This window comes from Sarcophilus harrisii, chromosome 6 (genome assembly GCF_902635505.1).
Source record: "Sarcophilus harrisii chromosome 6, mSarHar1.11, whole genome shotgun sequence".
Lineage (NCBI taxonomy): Eukaryota > Metazoa > Chordata > Mammalia > Dasyuromorphia > Dasyuridae > Sarcophilus > Sarcophilus harrisii.
In genome coordinates this window covers 53141352-53160781 of record NC_045431.1, presented here as the reverse complement: position 1 = coordinate 53160781, position 19430 = coordinate 53141352, and the positions used below count along the sequence as shown (strand labels likewise).

Genomic DNA, 19430 nt, shown 5'->3' with positions numbered 1-19430 from the left:
TAAGATCCAGCTCTCTCTGTCTCTCTGCCTCTGTCTTTCTCTATCTTTGTTTCTTTCTGTGTGTCTCTGTTTCTGTCTCTTTTCTCTCTCTCCTGATCTTTTCTTTTTCCATACTCAAACTATAACTCTGGTAGGTACAATTCATCAGTTAAATTCAACAAGCATTGATAAAGTAGCTCTTAAGGTCTAGAAACTATGGAATGCACTGAGGATTCAAAGAAGAAGTAGTTTCTCTCCTCAATTGACTTATTTTGTTGAGAGGCATATAATAATGTTTATTACATATAATGTAATAATGCATATAAAATTTAGTCAAAGTAAAACAAAGGGATTTTGCAAGGGGAAGAGAGAAAGCACTATTATCTGGGTTGAACAGAAAAAAAGACTCATGGAAATGTTACTTCAAATGACCCTTGAAAAAAAGCTAAAGACACCAAAAACTTAATGTGAGAAGAGAAAACATTGCACAGGTTTAAAAATTGAGTACCACATACAAGAAATAAAAAATAGATCCTTTTGCCTAGAATATATGAAAGGGATTCTGGGAAATAAGCTTAGAAATAAAGCCCAGAAACAGACAAATGACCAACAAAAGAATTTGTTTTTTACACTAGAAATAATAGTTAATGACTAGACCTTCAAGAAAGGTAGTGACATGGTTAGAATTGAATTAGTGAGCTACCTCTTACCTTTTGAAAATATTAATTAGCTCCTTTAATATTTAACTTTTTATACATTTATTATATCTTATCTCTTCAACCGGATTACAAATTCCATGTGGATAAGAGATTTTTGTACTGACTAATTTTCGAAACTAAATTTTGTTCTACAAATTACTAACCAATAAGCATAAGTCATTTGATATTCTTTCTCCCACTTCATCTACAGAGAAGACAAAGTGATAACATTAAAAAAAAATAACCATTATACCCAAATTCTGGAACGAGGTTCAATCTTAGGCCACACAGAATATTTGCAGTGAGCTTCCCATTCTCACCAGTGTTACCCTGTTTCTTTTTTTTTCCTTTGTAGAAGGGAGTTCAATAATACAGAATGGAGTCTATAAAAAACTCTAGCTTCCACATTTGCAATGACCTTTAAAATGAATAATGTAAAACTCCACAATAATAATGGAATTGCAATGTAAATATTAGATGTGGAATGCATATCTGATTCAGATATGAATATCAGTAGTTTTCTGGTGGTGTTATTCATGCAAATATGCTTCCTTTTTAACTACATGCAAGTTTCAGATGCAAAAATAGAAAATGAAAATAGTTGCCATCTCCCCACACTTTTTCTTTTTTGAGAACTTCAGTTATAATTTGCAATGCCCTTTTCACTTGTTTCTTAGCTTAGGGATATAAACCTTTAGGTTACTAAATTCCTGCTGTTTCCAAGAAGAACCTATAATATAGTCAGAAGAACCATCATGTCTTATCCAACCAATTTTTTTTTTTTTGCAGTGGTTATGATTACAAATAGTGACTTCCTGCATTTTGATCCCTGGGAGCTCAGAATCATGTCAAAATTTTGCTGTCAAAGAGCTAAGCAATATGGATCAGATCAGTGATAATAAAATGCCAGCTTTTAAAAAAGGCAATACATAATAAAACTTATGTGAATTTTTTAATAGCGTCATTGGGATCTTATAGAAGCTGGTCCAGTCTCACCCCACAGCCTTCAAAGAGTTGTAATGCTTCTAATAAGGAGATTAACCTGTATATTTAACCTCCAGTCCATATTTCTCTTTCCCCTGTTTCAGCTGCCTCAGAGAGACCTAGATGTTTCAGTCACTCCTATTATGATCACAGAACATTAAAATAGAGGAGAAAAGAAAGCAATAGTTTTTTATACTGATATTTGGCTGTTTCCTTGCCCATCAATGAGTTTGAAAAACATCCCTACTATTAAAGAGTTTTAGTTCTGTACCATGATAATTTATTCCTGATGAAGTTATATTCTCTGAGGCAGAATGGGGGATAAAACACAGTAAAGCAATGTGTATTCATATGACAATATCTGAATATCAAATCAAAGCATTGCAAAAAAGCAAAATCTAGATAAGTGGACCCATTTCCTAGTTAATGAGGTTTGAGATTATTCCAAAGAATCCTCAACTGAGAAAGTTACCACATAAGGGATAAAGCTTCATTTCATGGTTAGTTGTCTGGAACATAAAATGATAGGAAAAAAAAATGTGGATACATGTGTGCATGTGTGTGTGTATATATATACACCCACATACATATATGTATAATAATCACAACTCAGTTGTCTTATAAAATAAAGCTTTAAAAAGAAAATATAGCCTAAAAGTAAATTATAATTACCCACTAGTGTAGTAACCCACAGTAGAAGTAATATAAAACTGCCTCTAGGAAATTTTTGAACAGAAAAAGATGCTCAAAGTCACTGGACATTGAAGTCCAGGGGCAAGAGAAAAGTCATAAAAACTGGCCTGGGATGCAGTGTGTAACACTGGCTTGTTTGAAGTCTGACCAAGATCTAAGTACTTTACTAGTTCCTTTCTCAGTTGTCTTCATGGGCATTGGACCAAATTGTTCTCATTGGTCCATTCCACTGGTGGAAATCTTCACATGTTCAATGTAGATATGTTCCCACTTCACAAAGGGTTCGAGGTCTCTCAGTTATCTTCGACCTGGTTTAGTCCATTTGTGGAGACAGTTTGGTGTGCATGCTACAGCTTCTTGGAGTCACACAAAAAAAAGAAAGAAAAGAAAAACAATGATGAGTATCAAATGATCTAAATATCTAAAATATTGACTACTTGCATTTTCACATGTTTAAAGTTTAAAACATTTACATTTTCACAAATAAAACTAAAGTAATATTTCTTGATTGCCAAGAAACATTTTTGCCATTTTCCCATTATATAATATTGCTTTCTATCTTCTAGTCATCTATTTCCTAGAAAAGCAGCATGTTATATCTTACTAGCTAGATTATCCAATGATTAAATCTGAATAGAAAAATCGTTCTCAAAGATAATCAGGTCTGGGATTGTTTCAAATATAATTCTGGCTAAATGAAAGAAACAAACTGTCCAGGATCCACTTCATTTCACAAATCAATGATTTTATTTTCTTAAAATTATGTCAACTGAAGATTCTCCAAGTGGTCTTAAATCCTAAATAGGTAATATTTGAAGCAATATCCTAGGATCATTAAAAAAAATTCCCTTTAACAACTAGTCAAGATAGATGTCAATAGGTATTCAATGAATATTTTTGATTCAATGCAAAAAAAAATGGGTGGAAAGCTGTATTTAATTTGCAGTTTCCCACACACACTTTCCATCAACAAGTACCAGTATTTGTGTCTTATGCAATTTTGCAGATGAAGAAGGATAGAGTAAAATATTCCATTCTTCTCATTAATCAAAAGAAAGAGATGTAGGAAGCTGTGAGCAAAGTCAATCACAAAATTGTCCAACAAGAAAGACCTCAGTAGTCAATTAGTCTAGCCCATTGCTACATAAAAATCGTTTTTAATAGGCCTCCTGTCAACTGTCTAAGTGACTGTTTCCCAAAGCATCTCATTCCTCTTTTGGATACTTCCAAGTGTTAGAATCCACTACTCTCTAATTATCAATATTTTAAAACAACAAAACATTAAATCAATGCACTGACTAACCTTGATTTCTAAAGACGACAGTGAAGAATACCTCCTTCTTTTTTGGAGGAAGAAAGCTATACAATTAGACAAATTTTATCAGACATGGCATATGTTGGGTTATTTTGCTATAAGGCTTAAATTTGCCTCTGAAATTTCCATTTATTACTACTAGTCTTCCCCTATGGAGCCAAAAAAATAACAAGCTTATTTGTGACAACCTAATCTTCTTTAGCCTTACAGGATTTTATTTAAAAATATAAAAACAAAAACACCTCACCTACCTAGAAGAAAACAGATTGCTATTTTTTTGTGTAAATCTGATGTCTTAGGCCCAGCTTACGATATTATTGCCAAATTGAGTAAAACTGTCTTTTGAATTAGATCCAGTCCAACCTTCAACAATACCCAGATTCTAGATAACAATGCTGTTCAATTCCTACTCTTCTCTGAAAACTGAATATTTAGTTATTGTTGATATCCAGAAACAGTAAGTTAGTGAAAGGGTAGAATCATTTAGCTTTTGTTTTATTTGACTATATTGACCTTTACAATAAAATGTACTTGATGGTAGGCTAAAACAAAAAGAAGCATTCTAGTATGCTATTATTATTACTATTATTAATATTACTATCATTATCATTGCTAATGATAACAGAAATTATTAAGGAGAGAAAAAATATCATGCAGTTAAATGAAAATATAGAGTTAGAAATATGAACCATTCACAAAGAAAACTGAAATTTTGTATGTTTTACTTCCAGGAGAAGGTGTTGAATTTCTGAATAAGCCAATTGATTTAATAATTATTGATAACAAATCACTTAACAGATTCACAAGACAATTCCCACACCCAATTTTATGTGTGTTTATGCAAATTTGAAGTGATGTGAGAAGCTTCCTGAAGATAAATGATAAAAAAACTAAATGTGGGGCAGCTAAGTGTGGCAGTGGATAGAGGATGGCCCTGGAATCAGAAGGATGGATATTTAAATCTAGTCTCAGAGACCTACTATCTGTGTGACTCTGGGCAAGTCACTTAGCCCCAATTGCTTTCCACGGCTCATGCTAAGGTAAGTCAAAGAGAAGTGATTTTTCTTACATTCTCACTATCTCCTACATCAGATTCAGTAGTCTACATTTCAAGGGCTTTTCACAGAATAACAAGGATATAATTATTACTTGAGATTCATATCCAAAACAACAGGGTATTTTTCATCTTTGACCCACATTCTTATTGTTTCATGGGATCCTGTTTCCAAATAGGAAAAAATCAGGAAAGAGAAGTGGGGAATAATTAGGTATTAGTTTTAGGATCCAGGACAGCCCCCAGACTTGTCTCTCCCTTCCTATCCCTAAGCCATTTCCTTAGGGCTTGGTTTGTGACAAGTTAATTCCACATTTGTCAATTTGTTATATTGTTCTCTAATGTTCCTATCTAGTTCAAAGCTGCAATAAAAATAGCAATATTTATCTGTGAAAGTTTTTGCCTCATCCTACTGTAACCTCTGTTGCTAGGATCCTAGCGTTCTTTGGAAGATCTCAATTAAGTCTGCTGTTTCCCTTCTCCAAGTCTCTGTAATGGGGTATGAGTGGGCAAAAGCATCATTTAGCCTCAATGATTCTTTCTTGAAGAATAATTTATTATCATTTCTCCATTTTTTATGTCTTTACCTAGAATCTCTTTATGTCTATCAACAATGAATGTTCGTTATCCCTCGTATTTAATTAACATCGGTAGCCTCAACATGTCCTTGATATATGTCAACCCAATCCCAGCCACTTAGGTAATTCTGATCCCTTCATACAGGGGTCGGAAATAGTCACTTTGTAAAGAAGGCCCATGAGTCACTGGATTGTGACTTGATATTTTTAAGAGAAGAATGGTTGTATAAAAGAAGAATATATTAGATGGATGAAAAGAAGAGAATAAAGGTTAGGGAATATTTTCTCATATAATAAATGTGCAGGAAGAGAACATCTCTGAAAATAAGGAGGGTGGGGTTATGAAGTGGGTGATTCACTTGAATTTTAATCTCATCTTAACTGGTCAAAGAGAAGAATGTATATACTTGATTGGTTGCCACAATATATCTTACTCAACAAGGAAATGGTAGAATGGTAGAGTAGTTTAAGAAAAGAAAAGAAAAGTATTAGTGAAAACAATTCTAAGGATGTGCAAAAATATTTCTAGGATTTTTTTGAAGTGGCAAAGAATGAAAATCTGAAGGGGTGTCCATAAAATGAAGAATGGAGTTTTGTTATATCAGCGGTATCTTCAGGGGAACCTGGAAAGACCTATACAAATTGATTCTAAAGTGAAAAGCACCAGATGATGACAAAATAAAATTTGGAAAGAATTAGTAACTCTTATCAGTAAAATGAGCAACCATGATTCCAGAGGGCTAATGAGAAAATATATTACCTAACTTCAAGAGAGAGATAAGGGACTCAGAATTCAAAATGAGGCTTTTCTTTTTCTTTTTTGATGTGGCCAATACGGATAATTGTTTTGATTGATAATACATGCTTGTAATTATTTTTTCTTTCTTATTCTAAATTTGGTAATGGGTAAGGGAAGAGAGTACAATAAGACAGATTTTTTTGCTGATTAAAACAAAAATAACGTAAAAAATATCCTTACAAATGGTCTTATTTAATTCAGACTCTTCTCTTTAATCTATCCCCTACCCCAAGACAGGTACCAAACTGGTATTGCTTGAATGTAGAGGTAGTTTATAAGGGAATCTCTCAAGAAATGTTCTTTCCAGAACCAAGAGTTGTAGCTTGGGTTAAGAGTCCAAAGTTGTTCTTTTTAGGTTCTATGTATTAATTCATCTACTGCTTCTATCTGATATATTCTTCCCTGACACTTTCCCAAAGGGTGGCCACTGTCCTTTCTTTGAGACAAGAAGGAGAGATAATGCAATGTGTTAGTGGAAAGCAGCAACTGGATGAGTAGCAATGTTTTCTTCAGAAGGATTTCCCCTGAGGGCTGTGAGGTAGGGGCCTGGAATAACCCTGTGTTTTTTAGAAGACAGAAGAGCAAACTTAATCTTTCTAGTGGTTCAGGGACAGCCCCCAATTATATCTCTCTGAGGAGAAATGGGAGATAGCTTTGACCTGTCAATGGCTCTGAACAAAAGAACATTATCCTTCTGACACTCATTGAAAGGATATTACAGCTAGTGAAAATTGCTACCTGGTACCATGGTGGTCATGAAGCACAAATCAGAGGAGAGAAAATGGAGACGAATGTAGCTGTACTGAGAGAAAATTTCTGCCTTTCTGGTGCTCAAGTACCTGAGTATAAGTGAATGGCTTGTCTCAAACAAAATTATATGGGTACTATAGGTCCTGCTTCTACAACATCACCCCCACATCATAGGGAGTTGCCTTCCTCAGCTTTCTAGTACAGGTAGAAGAGGCTTTAATGAGCAGAAAGCCATCACTATCTAAGAAGTCTAAGAAATAAATGAATGGTGGCTCTCAAACCCTGCAGATTCCTTAGATATCAATCCAAATTCAAGGAACTTTTTGGCAGCTCCTATTAAATTTGGGACAATCAAAAGATGAGTCAACCACCAAGGGGATTCTATCTTCATTCCACCATCTCAAAAGTGCATCCCAAACTAAGAAGGCTTGCTAATAATTATAATTTTAATCTTTGCTAGCATGATTTGATTCAAGGTATCTCTCATGCTTAGAATGCAATACTTCCTTTCTTCCTCAAAGAGTCTTTTTCTTCCTCTAAATTTTTTTTCTGAAGCATCATCTTCTGTATTATGTATATCTTTGCTATTTAGCTAATGCCTTCCAAAACTACCTTTGCATGTAAAAGATTTATGCTGTGTATCTGTAATGTGTTCTCTCCTCTTTTAGAATGTGAGTTCAATGATACTATGGCTTGTTTCATTTGTTGCACTTGTATTCTCTGAACCTGACCTATAATCAATGCTTAATAAATACTTATTGATTGCTTAGTTAAGCCTCTCAATTTAGGGGTTATAATAATTTTCATTTTGCCGCTGAAAAATGGTTCCAAAAGATTGTTTTTTGTTTAGGGTAACAAAACCAGTCAGTAATATGTCAAAGGCAGGACTTGAAGCCAGGTCTCCCTGGCTCATTAACTAGTCTAGTAGTTTCCCATATTTCACTGAATCATGGGTGGCAAAAACCAGTTGTCCTCTCACCTCCTATTTTACTACAAGGAGCTTTGTGATACAAAGGATTATTATGAGATCTGGCCACAGTGATCTCAATTTCTTCTCAGTGCAATTGTGACCTTGACATGTCAGGTGGACTAGATAATTACAGGTTCTTCTTCCACCTTTCTGAATTCTCCTTCTCTGTTTCTTTTGTTGGTACCTTATCCAGATTTTACCCTTTAACCAAAGCTCTTTCACAGAATTAGGTAGTGAATCATCTTCTCTTCTCCCTTTATATTTGCTTGGTAATCTCACCAGCTGCCATGGATTTATTGTTATCTCTAGGCTAATGATACTCAAATCCATATATCTTGCTCTAAACAATTTGCTCTCCGATCTCATATCTGCCCACATCTTTCAGACATCAAGCTGGATGTCCAGTAGACATCTTAAATGTAACATGTCCAATATTGAACTTACCATCTTTCTCCCTTAATTCTCTCCAACTCTTATATTTTCTAATACACTATATAGAATGCATCACCATTTTCCATATCTGCATATATCTTTCAGACATCAAGCTGGATGTCTTAAACTTAACATGTCCAGTATTCAACTCCCCATCTTTCTTTCCTAATTCTCTCCAACTCTTATATTCTCTAGTACACTATATAAAATGCATGCATTTTTCTAATCCCTCAAACATTCAACCCAAGTGACATCATCAATTCTTCCTTATTTCTTGATCCTTTCTCCCACATCCAGTCTCATGTCAGGATTTGTTTCTGAAGCTATCACCTGGTCCATCACTTGGGCTAAACTAGTACACTAGCCTGCTGCTGTCTACCTCAAACCTCTTCCTATCCCAATCTGTCCTTCATTTGGCCACCCAAATGGCTTTTTAAAATGAAAATATGATTATGTCACTCCCTATGTTACATGTATCTGTTGCATGAGGAAACATTTCATTTATCTGGCTGTCCTTCCTGCTTCCTGAAGATGAGAAGCATCTTCACCTACTGGCTTCCCTGGCTTCCTTTAGGTCCCAACTATAACCCTATCTTCTGCAGGAAATCTTTTCCTTGATTTTAGTCTCTTCCCTCTCGACTATTTTCCATTTGTCTTGTATATACATATTTGTTTGCTTTTCTGTCTTTCCCATTAGAGTATGATCAAGGTTACTTTTTCTATCCAACCTATATCTTGACAATATGACACTATCCTTAGATTTTCGAATTCTCTCCGAAAACCATTTAGCTAAGGATACTACTAGTTGAACTTAACTGATAATTCCTCTGTATCCCCACTTCCTCCCCATGCTAGAAAATTTAAATGTTCAAGAACTGCTACTGAGGAAAAAAATGGCTAAAGAGACAAGCCCACCCAAATGGAAGGATCCAGCAGTCCTCCCTTTGCTAGGACACACAAAAAGAAGCAGAAATGGGAGTAGGAAAGGGAGAGAGTTTTAATTTGAGATTATAAGATAGTTCTTGGGGGAAAAGGTATCCTTTCTTGATTGAGGACTTGGCCCCCTTTGACCTAATCACAATACCATCTGGAGAAGTCACTGAAGCCATGACCCCCTGATGAATTTATGAGGTCCTGCTTTAAAAGGTTTGGAAAGGACACCATCTGTTCAGGTGTAAGAAATGTACATACTCATGAAGTTGAGAGCATGTGACTACCAAACTGCCAATTATAACAGAGAAATGCGAGCATTGATTTTAATATATACAAATAAATAACATTTTGGAAATACAGACTTAGACCTTAAAGGGCATAAACTGTTATACATATGAATATTTTAATCTCATTTTATTGCACTGTATGACAAACTTATCTTTGTACAAAAAGTCAAACTGCTCCCTAGTCATGAGTTTTAGAATTATTAGATACCTAGAAAAATATGTAAAATTCCCTTCCCCTACTTTTTCCTCCCATTGAAAAAAATGGGGCCTTAGAACTAGAAAGATGAAATGACTTGCCTATTGTCAAACAACTAATTAGCAGAGCCATTCATTGATCCATACTTAATGCCGTACACCAAGATAAGGTCAAAATGGGTTCATGACCTAGGCATAAAGAATGAAATTATTAATAAATTAGAGGAACATAGGATAGTTTACCTCTCAGACCTGTGGAAGGGGAAGGTCTTTATGACCAAAGCAGAACTAGAGATCATTACTGATCACAAAATAGAAAATTTCGATTATACCAAACTGAAAAGTTTTTGTACAAACAAAACTAATGCAGACAAGATTAGAAGGGAAGCAATAAACTGGGAAAATATTTTCAGTCAAAGGTTCTGATAAAGGCCTCATTTCCAAAATATATAGAGAATTAACTCTAATTTATAAAAAATCAAGCCATTCTCCAATTGAAAAATGGTCAAAGGATATGAACAGACAATTCTCAGATGAAGAAATTGAAACTATTTCTAGTCATATGAAAAGATGCTCCAAGTCATTATTAATCAGAGAAATGCAAATTAAGACAACTCTAAGATACCACTACACACCTGTCAGATTGGCTAAGATGACAGGAAAAAATAATGATGATTGTTGGAGGGGATGCGGGAAAACTGGGACATTGATGCATTGTTGGTGGAGTTGTGAACGAATCCAACCATTTTGGAGAGTAGTTTGGAACTATGCTCAAAAAGTTATCAAACTGTGCATACCCTTTGATCCAGCAGTGTTACTACTGGGATTATATCCCAAAGAGATTATAAAGAAGGGAAAGGGACCTGTATGTGCACGAATGTTTGTGGCAGCCCTTTTTGTAGTGGCTAGAAACTGGAAACTGAATGGATGTCCATCAGTTGGAGAATGGCTGAATAAATTGTGGTATATGAAAATTATGGAATATTACTGTTCTGTAAGAAATGACCAACAGGATGATTTCAGAAAGGCCTGGAGAGACTTACACGAACTGATGCTGAGTGAAATGAGCAGGACCAGGAAATCATTATATACTTCAACAACAATACTAGATGATGACCAGTTCTGATGGATCAGGCCATCCTCAGCAACGAGATCAACCAAATCATTTCTAATGGAGCAGTAATGAACTGAACTAGCTATACCCAGAAAAAGAACTCTGGGAGATGACTAAAAACCATTACATTGAATTCCCAATCCCTATATTTATGCACACCTGCATTTTTGATTTCCTTCACAAGCTAATTGTACAATAATTCAGAGTCTGATTCTTTTTGTACAGCAAAATAATGTTTTGGTCATGTATACTTATTGTGTATCTAAGTTATATTTTAATATATTTAACATCTACTGGTAAAAAAAATAATAATTAGCAGAGCCATTAATTGAACCCCTGTCTTCTAACTACAAAACTCTTGCTCCTTCCATTCTTCCTCAGTTTCCTCAAAGATCAAAATTGATGTAACAACAGCACCTTACCTCACAAAGCTGTTGTGAAGGTCAAACGAAATAAAACTTGTAAAGTACTTAACAGAGTGTTTGGCACATAGGCATTTAACAAATGCTTTTTCCCTCCCCTTTGTCTTTCAACTTCCAATCCTAAATATGCCTTTCTGAACCTTCCAGTCATCAATTATAGTTCTGCCGCCAGGAATCAGGCAAAAAGAGTCAAATTCTCTTTCATGTGACAGCCCTTCAAATACTGGAAGATAGCTGCCATATCCGGCATGTCATTACTTCTCCAGGCTAAACATTTCGAGTTCCTTCAAATGCCGGTCCTCTCAGCATCCTGGCTGCTCATTTAAGGATGCTGCTTAACTTCTCCTCTTTGAAAGGGGATGTCTAGAACTGAACACAGCACATAAGAGCTGGTTGGAACCACAGAAGACTATTACAGACCTCCCTTTGATCTAGATAGTATAGCCTTTCTTTATACTGTTCAAGGTAGCTTTTACTGGACACATATATGAAAACCTTTCTAAATTCAAAAGAATTGTATAATCTCCTGGTTCATGAGCAGAAATTCCATAATCACCCCATAGGGCCTTGATGAGGCATTAGTAATTGGGCTTTGTTGTAATATTATTTTTTAAATATATTGGGCTTTGTTGTAATATTATTTTTAAATATATAATACAAATATCATAAGATAAAAAATATCCTACTAAAACCACAGAGGAATTTTTTTTGTACTGACAGATTTTTTTAAATGACCCAAAAAAAGGAAAATTACAGAAATCTATGCTACTTCTTTTCCTCCAAATCTTATTATAAATAATGTCTATTGGGCAATCTATGACCCAGTGCCTAGGCCCAACTAAAATAAGGATCAACTAAAAGTGTTTTAGCTTGAGATGAAGGCTCTGCAAATTGTGGTTATTGATGATACAGTATGTGACATAATTTTTACTAAAATCTGACCAATGGCAAATTAAAACAACTTTGATCACTTTTGGAAACTCTGGGCAAGGGTTTTCATTTGTAACTATCAATTATTTAAAGAATCCTTTAAAAAGCCTCTTGAAGCATTCTTGTGGATGGGGAGGGTGGGGTTCTGTAATTTGGATAGCAAATGTGAATGGTCTTAAGTCTCAAGTGCCATATGGCAAGAAAATGTTGTATAAAATAGTCACATTGCCATCTACTGACAGCTCTTTATATTAAAAAAAAATAAGACTGTTTTTTCATTAACTTAACTGCCTGCTTGTGCACTTTCATGATCTATTGCTTGCTATACAGCTGTATAAAAACTGAGGGACATACAGGGATGTTGGAGGCCCCTAGATACAATAATCTTACTTCTTAAGCCATTCAGAGCTTCACGATTGCATACTGCAATTAGATATGTTTATTAATGACATTATTGCACAGTATTTCATAGGTGGTTAAAAAAAAATTCCAAGAAAGTAACTCGAGAAGGGCATGTTAATAAATCTGTACCGCCTGCATGTACTGTACACGGGGACTTGCTAATAGGATTTCCATAATAACAGCATTTATCTCCAAGCATACTGCATAATACCAATCACTGGGTAACAGCAGTGTTGTTATTACATTATGTGAAAAATGGGATTTGGTGTTAAGGACATGTATTATGAGCAGAAACAATCGTGTACATGGGAGCTAACGCACCTGTATATTAAAGCTTTCTTTTTCCTATTCTTTCTTCTAAAAGTTTCTTGGCCATCAGTGTTGTTGCTATAAGAGCCTTTGATGGAACTATTTGGAAACAGATCTATTCTTCTTGCTAATCTTTCCTTCCATAGCATGTATGTATCCCAACTTAGTTAACTGAGAGGTTCATCATTATCTTTAGCTAGTCAGTAATCCAGTGTCAAGTGGATAATTCAATTTAAGTCATAAAAGTATATATGTGGAAATAAAAAGCAATGTGCCATTGTGTGTATATGACCAGGTCCAGATTTGGAAAGAGACAGATTCTAATTTTTCCTCTGGCATTTTCTAGCTGGTGATTACAAACTAATTCCATAAACTCTTTGAGATGCAAACAACTTCCTAATACTTGCATGATAGGTAATAAATAGTTGTGATACAAATTATGTAGGAAGTTCTCACCCTATAGGGACTTATGTATGAGAGGTAATGGCAAAATCCACAAGAAAAATGAAAAATGAAACAAAAATCAGTCCATTGCTTCAAGAAGCTTCTGTTTTATTAGAATCTAAGACAATCATCTTCTATATTCTGTGGGTATGTCTTCATACAACAAATCCACTCCATGTCACATCTTATTTCTATCGTCTCATCATATAATTATTTTGCTGCAATGATTCAAAGCATGGGATGAGTTTCTTAGATTAAGGAAACATTTATTTAGAATCCAATTTGTAAAGATACTTCTACCTACCCAGATTATTTACAAGAATATTAGAGTCTAAACTAAAGAGGAAATCCATATAAATGATGAGGTTCTTAGATTTTCCCCCCCTCTTTTCAGATGACACTTTAAAAACATCAGGAAAGGGAAGTTTATAAGCATTTATAGAGTGCCTACTAGGTGCCAAGTTTTAGTCTCACAACAATCATAAAAAGTATGAACTTTTATAATTTCCATTTTATAGGTTTCTATTGAGTTAACCAGAGATAATATGGCTGGCCCAGAGTCATACAGCTACTATGGGTCTGAGGCCAGATTTGAAATGAGATTTTTCTGATTCTAGGCCCAGGACCCACTAGCCGCATTAAGTCTTGAATAAGCACAGAACATCATAAATGAGATCTTTGTCACTCAAAGTCAGGGATCCTCAAACTTTTAAAATAGGGGGCCAGTTCACTGTCCCTCAGACTGTTGGAGGGCCAGACTATAGTAAAAACAAAAACTTTGTTTTGTGGGCCTTTAAATAAAGAAACTTCATAGCCCTGGGTGAGGGGGATAAACATCCTCAGCTGCTGCACCTGGCCCGCGGGCCGTAGTTTGAGGACCCCTGCTCAAAGTACTTAGTTCAGAACTAAAGTGGCTATTGTCCCTATTATGATATGAAGTTCAATGGAATTAAAAACTGCCCACTATTGTGTATCTGTTAGAGAGATACTGCAGATATAACAAAGAGCTGAAACTGTAACTGAGCAGTAGAACAAAAAGTGAGTCCACTGGATTATTTGTGAGAAATTGCAAATTTCTTCCAGGTTCTCTCTGAAAGTATATTGATTGATAATTGGATAGATAGATATTTCTATTATACTTTTATCTATGTAGTAAAATATCAATTTTTATTCAATGATATAGTGTTATGAGATATGGGATACCATCATCAATGAAGAATTGAAGTAGAAGATGATCCAAAGAACATTTAATGGGTCATATACATAGATCCTTTCTATCTATGTACCTATTCCTCCCTCCCTCCCTCCTTCTATCTATCTATCTATCTATCTGTCTGTCTGTCTGTCTAGCTGTCTATCTATCTTTCTATCTAGGACAGATATTGTTAATTGTCGATAGAATGGACTGATAATTTAATCGGAAGAGAAGAATGGAGAATAGCCCTTTAAAGATCTCAACCTTTCTCCTAAAATAAGGCTCTTAGAAAAACACCTCAGAGCCCTTTGGCATTTTTTATTACTCATAGAATATTACAGTCTGTGAACAATTAAAATTCAAAGCCACTCAGAGAACAGTGGACAGACATATGAGAAGGTCGTATTCCTTTAAAAAGAAGGAATTTCGCAGGTAAGGTTGTCACCCAAGAAATAACTGACTATAATAAAGATAAGCCTAATTATATAAAATGTCCAGAGGATGTCAAGAAAATATTAGGAAGACCCTCAGAACACTGAACATCCCACCTTCATTGCCCCCCCCCCGGGACATATTTATAGGAGAAATGGGCAAGAGCTGTCCAGGATAAGTGAATTCTGATCTGAATAATTAGCCACAACAACCACAATGATGGTATCACTGAAGTATTACAAATTAAGCCAAATATCACATAACGTGTATCTTTTTGAAGTATAAATAAAATCAGAAAGAAATACTACTCAAATTCTGGCTGTGACTATAGTCTATAAAAATATGAAATCTCTTAAAAAATGATGTTTCTCAATCTTTAGTGCCATTATTAAAGCACACACACACACACACACACACACACACACACATAATAGTAATTCTCACAGGCTTATATTGCATTTTTAACTAAGAGCAAAGGCAACCATAAATAGTTTTGACCTCAAAGAGCTTTGAATACTTAAAGGAATATAAAGTTACTTCAATTGGCCACCTCTCTTGCCCATTCTTTAACATTCATTTTTCTGCTGAAGAAACCCACTGAATAGAGAGTAATTTCTTGCTGATCTAACCCCAAGGTTTAATTTGTGTATGAATGGGAGGCAATGTTCTCCCTAGGTAGGCTACTCCTTCACATAGAGCCAAATGCAGGAGCTCCCAGGGTTTATTATGATACAGACTGAATTAAAGGCTTCCTGGATGAAAGATCCAAGAACGGAGAATGCTCTGCTCTCTGAGCCCCAGCAGAGTTGGAATAACAGATCATTCAGAAACAGATGAAAGGCCAAGCTCTTCTTGTTCACTTTCAACTAGGCCAGAGCAGATGCAAAAGACCCCGGAACAATGTCTCACCTTGCACACTGAGGTCATTGTCCAAATACTTTGGCAATTCGGCAGCGAGCACTATCCCAATAGATAGTTATTGGGAGGTTGTCCTGCTTCCAATTCTTCCTGAGTGGAATTGTATTTAAATGTAATCTGTAAGATTCTAGTCAATTAAATGTGCCAGATGATATATGCTTGTAAATTGAGCAGCCGATATATGTGCCATTTACAGGTACTTCGGTAACAGCAACAGGATTTGTATAAAAAGATTTTTCATTTTGCCTTATAAGTATTTGTTCTTCCTTTCATTTCCATGCTACTTAATACAGCAGTGTTTCTTAAAGAAAATTTACAGATGAATGAATAAATAACAATATAATTCAATTATTAACAATAAAAATCTGAATGAAAACAATAAATCAAAACATCTTGTAAACATTTCCTGAGCACTTATGAAGCACTGTGCTGAAAACGGCAGGAGATTCCACACTCAACAATCCTGAGATAGCTGACATTTAGGGAGTGCTTACAAAGTGTTTTACAAATATAATCTCATTTGTTGCTCAAATCAGCTCTCAAGGGAAGTGCTATTATTATTCCATTTTATAGAGGAGAAAAGTGAGACTCCAAAGGTGAAGTCAGTCACACAGAATTAAACACCTAAACAGCCAGTTAGCAGCTCCTGCTCGGGCCCGGTGTACTGGACATGAAGTTAGGAACACTCATCTTTAGCTCAAATCTGCCCTCAGATGCTTATGAGCTGTGTAACCCTGAACAAGAAAAACCCAAAATGGGGTCATGAAGAGAGTCAGACTTTTCTGAAAAACTGAACAACAGCAACAAGAAAGCATCTGAAGCTGGATGGGAGTCTTATTCTTCTTGACCCTGAATTCATTTGCTTTCTTTATTGGATGGCTCATTAGTGCAATGAGTCAAACCCAAGAACGAATCCTGCCTCAGATACTTAAAAGTTTTGTGACTTTGGGTATACCAGCCACTAACTCTCTGTTTCTCCTGCCTTAAAAGGGTATAATTTGTTGTTCAATAATTTCAATAATGTCCAATATTGTGTGACTCCATTTGAGGTGTCTTGACAAATATTCACTAATTGTGTAAACTTGGAGAAATTATTAACCTTCCTCACTTTATTCTCTGCATCTGTAAAATAAGTGAACACTAAAAATAAATGAATGAATAAACAAATGAATGGATGAAAAATTATTTAATTAAAATGGGGGCAGCTAAATGACCCAATGGATAAAGCACCAGCCCTGAAGTCAGGAGGACCTGAGTCTCAGACACTTAACACCATTATGCCACAGTTCTCAGTTCCCAGTCCTGACTCAGTTTCCCTGCTTCTCAATCCTATAAAACCTCCCTTCCCTCTTTATCAGAATACTTGATAAGGATAAAAGATCTTAAGTTTTAGAATATCAGAATTCCTCTCCCCATCCCAAGCTATTAGAATATCAGATACTGTCTTATTAAGATGTCTCTCCCCATGTTCGGGGTTTCCCCCCTAATTATGTCATCCCCCTCTCCAGAAGCTCACCTCACCCTGTCAGAATCCCATTCCTGTTCTCAGCATCCTGACTCTGCCCCTGCCTCAGTCTACCTCCTGCATCTAAGCCATATGTATATATGTCATTGAGAACTCTGTTTGCTGGATTCTTCATAGTCTCATTCAGCCCTGGAACCAAATCATGGATCCATTTGGTCCCCAGTATATCTCTCCCTTTTAAATAAATTATTAAATACTCTCTAATCTGTATCTTGCTCAGTTTCTCCGGCATTAAAACTTCCTAGCTCAGTGACTTTGGACTAGTTAATCCCATTTGCCTGCAAAAATGAATATTTTTTTAAAGGTGGACATGTTTGTTCTTCTCCAATTTCTTTTAAAGCTATAAAGCTAGATAATTCATTGAAAAGAGAATTGGTCTGGAATTTGGAAGACTCAAGTTCAAATCTACTCTCAAACACTTGATCCTGGACAAAGCATTTAAGCTCCATTTGCATATACCTCAAAGAGTAATTTGGCGACTAGATATTTGTGGAGATAAAGCTCAGAACACACGAGGAAAGACAATAAAGGCAGGTTAGGACTAAATTGTGGGAGGCTTTATGGTCATGTGAGGGAAAGAAAATTTTATTCTATACATAACAGCAATCCATGAAAAGGATTTGAGCAGCAGAATGGCAGAGTAACACAGAGAAATCACAAAAACTTCTTTAAAAGAGCCATAATGTCTGGTATGAGGGAAATGACAATTCTATTATATTCAGCTCTGTTCAGACAACATCTAGAATCTTGTATTCATTTCTGAAATCAACACCTTAAAAAAGAAATTATCAAAAAATTGACTGATCACCATAAGAAGTTGACTTAAACCCAGGCTATCTAAAGATTGAGTTTGGATAAAACAGAGGTATCAGTTTGGTTGGGAAAAAAAAAAAGAAGGCTTAGAGAATACATGACAACATTCTTCCACTATATGAAAGATTCATCATATGAGTTAGAGGAGAAGTTTTTTGTTTTTTTTTTTTAATTTTGATCTCATAAAGCGGAAGGAAGAATAATTAGGTTTATTCTGGGCTCAGTCTGATTCAGACCAGTTACTTGGTATTTTAGGTTATACATTGCAATGAAATGAGATACTTAAATTATTCAATAATAAACAAAAGATTTACCTAGCAAGAGAAGGCTGTCTTAACAAGGAAATGATATTCGATAAGGATATATATTGAAAACTTTGAAGTTATTTCAGCTAAGCAAAGTCCATCTGTTTCCTCTGAGCTTCCCAGAATGGTGCACACAACCCAAAAAATTCAGGCAACTGGGGAAATTATTACAAGAGATGGAGCCAAAAGTCCCTTGAAACTGCCAAATTACAAAGACAGTTACAATAACTTTTAAGGAAAAACAAAACTAGTCTAATGTAAATGGTAAAAGAATGTTAAAATATTGCTATGACCACATAAGGGAAGGTGAAGAGAGACAGAGACAGAGAGAGACAGACAGACAGAGACAGACAGAAACAGACAGAGACAGAGCCAGGGAGATAAATATGTTAGATATAAAGGATAATGTCTTAATTTTTAAAACTATCAGAAGTGGAATGAAATAGTAAATTTTCTGCAAAAGTAAAAGTTTAACTCATTGGTCTCTGAAACTCCTTTCTATGCAGAGATTCTGAGAGCCTGATCAAGATTTTGTGTGCAAAATAAGAAACCATGTTTACTACCACTCACATATTCTCTAAATACAAAGTAAATTGACTTCCTTATTCTTACCTACAGAAAGTATTATATTTTCTGTCTTCATAAAGAATAGACTGACTTCTATCCCTCCAATATCTTCCCTCACTTCTGTGTCTTGAAATCCCTTTCAGCTCAAGTGTCCATCTTTCCAACACAAGGCCTTTCCTGATATGTCCCTCCAGCACATTGAGAGTACCTCCCTGAACTAAACTTTATCGAGCATTTTATAAGGACAACAATAAGAAGAATGTCAAAAAGGACTGAATTTGGATGATTTTGTAAGAGTACAGTAGAATTGGCAGGACATATGATGTGTTAGGGTTATAGGAGACGAGTATGAAGGAGTGAAAAATTATGCTGAAATGTCAAACATAA

General features: G+C 35.3%; 1 long non-coding RNA gene across 1 annotated transcript in view; it reads right to left on the bottom strand.

Moving 5' to 3' along the window:
- Positions 1-2271: 2271 nt before the first annotated feature.
- The window catches only part of LOC116419842, a 100899-nt gene continuing 83740 nt past the window's right edge, over positions 2272-19430 (bottom strand). Inside the window, exon 5 of the long non-coding RNA XR_004230163.1 lies at positions 2272-2707. This is a non-coding gene — a long non-coding RNA (uncharacterized LOC116419842). The remainder of the gene's footprint in view (positions 2708-19430) is intronic.